Source organism: Hyaena hyaena, unplaced genomic scaffold (genome assembly GCF_003009895.1).
Source record: "Hyaena hyaena isolate Hyena2069 unplaced genomic scaffold, ASM300989v1 scaffold_387, whole genome shotgun sequence".
Lineage (NCBI taxonomy): Eukaryota > Metazoa > Chordata > Mammalia > Carnivora > Hyaenidae > Hyaena > Hyaena hyaena.
Genome location: NW_024081019.1, coordinates 887,500 through 889,573, shown reverse-complemented (window position 1 = coordinate 889,573; position 2,074 = coordinate 887,500). Strand labels below are relative to the sequence as shown.

At 42.9% G+C, this 2,074-nt stretch overlaps 1 pseudogene; it reads right to left on the bottom strand.

The window, feature by feature from the left end:
- Positions 1–761: 761 nt before the first annotated feature.
- On the bottom strand, positions 762–1,375 carry LOC120244558 (annotated as a pseudogene).
- Positions 1,376–2,074: the final 699 nt, after the last annotated feature.

Genomic DNA, 2,074 nt, shown 5'->3' with positions numbered 1-2,074 from the left:
GATTCAATGGTATTTCTAGCTAAACATTTGGTTTAAATTAAGCAAAATACCTAACATTCCTGAAAGTCAACATTCAGGGTATTTCCTGATTTTCTAATATACACTTGAAAGGAGGGAGCTAATTTAGGCTTTACTTAAATGTTCATAATATTATTATTACATGGAAACTAGTACACTAAGTGCTTTAACAGGAAACTATCTTTGACAACCTCAGAAATATGTAACATATGAATTTCCTCAAGGAGATTATATTACATAAGGAAATTATACAATTATATGATTGTGGCCTCAGCGTATCATAAGAACAAAGGTAAAAGTTCCCCGTCACAACAGGGCAAAATGGCACTAACACTTCTTTTTTTGTTGCTTTAATGTTTCTTTCTTTATTTTGTGAGAGAGAGCATGTGCACAGGGGAGGGGCAGAGAGAGAGAAAGAGAGACAGAGAGAGAGAATCCCAAGCAGGCTCTGTTCTATCAATGCAGAGCCCAATGTGGGGCTCAATCTCAATGACTGTGAGATCATCTGAGCTGAAATCAAGAGTTGGACACAACCAACTGAGCCTCCCAGGTGCTCTGATGCTTGACATTTCTCATTTCTCATTCAAGACAAGTTCAATTAAAAACAAAACAAATATTCCTGTATCTCTAGCCACTGTCTCCTAAAACCATCAAGGTATGTTCCAAGGTTTAAAACAAAGATCTGATGCTTGAATATTCATCATTCTATATTTTACTGAATTCTAAAGTAAAAACTATTTAGTTCAGAGTATCATGTATGAAATCATAATATTGTGGAGATATGGAGGGCCATGGCTAAACAAGTAGGAGACATGTACTATTGTCTGCTCTTCGGGTTGCCTCGGCCAAAATCACTGAAATACCCATAACTTGAATCTTAGAACAGTGTTTTGTTTTGTTCTCTTATAGAATGGTGTTTGTGATATTGATAGCTCCAGAGGCAGCATCATTAATTCTGGAAATAGCTGGCCCAGAGAAGAAATCAGGGAGTAAAGATGGCATAAACTTTAGTGGCTTTGACATAGAGTAGCTTGACTGCAGTATAGCATATGTCATCCGTGAGGGTGGCTACCTGATCTTTAATTAAGCACCAATCAGAATCATGCTCTCCACCTCCATGCCTCTCCTTCTTTCTCTGTGTTACAAGGCCAGCACCACAGTCTGGCCATGAATGATGCACCCTCCTGCTTTGGGAGAAATGACAACACAGTTCCTCTGGTTGGCAATATTCTCTTGGTTCTCTCTGTGAGTCCCTCACAGGGATAGCAAAGAGGCCCTGGATGTGAGCAGCACATAGGCCCATGGTAGGGATGTGATCTGCCCCAGCTACTGGAAGCACAGAATTATTTGGATACATAGTACTTCTGGAGGTCATCCCAGGAAGCAGGTGGGGGAGCAGACAAGTGTGTGACAGGATGCTGCTAGGACAGCTGGGGCTCCATCCCATTGAGGACCCTCCAAGAGACTGCATAGAACACACTTGAGAATTGCCCCTACTTAGAAGCAAGAGAGCTGGAATTTTTATCCATCAACTCCTCTCCCTATTAGTGGAAAGTCCCTCTTGGGGGCAGTAATTCCCCAGGACTTCCAGGCATAGCATGTGCATGAGGCCAGAGAAAACCTCCAGAGTCATGTGCTTGAGTAGGTCATTGGTGTGACACAGAAACCCACCCAAGTTAAAAGTGACCTCCATGGTGGCCCAAAGAGCTATTGCAGGGGGCACTGACAGCATCCTTTACAGTTTCCGGAACCCGCGCTGCAGGCAGACCCCTCCACTTCCACACTTCAACCACAATCTCCTCTCTCAGATATTCCTGGTGTCTATTTTGACTAGATTTTGTCTGGATTCAAACAGTAACAGGGTGGGGAGTGGCTTCCCCACTAGTGCGCATTGGGCTAGCCCCCAGCTGTAGTTCAGGAAAGCACAAGACCTAACATGTGCTAAATACACACGATAGGCCCGACTCTGTGCATACAAAGAATCATGGTAATGCTCAAAACAGCACTATGACATACACATCCTCCCAATTCTATGTATGTATACATATCCACCCAC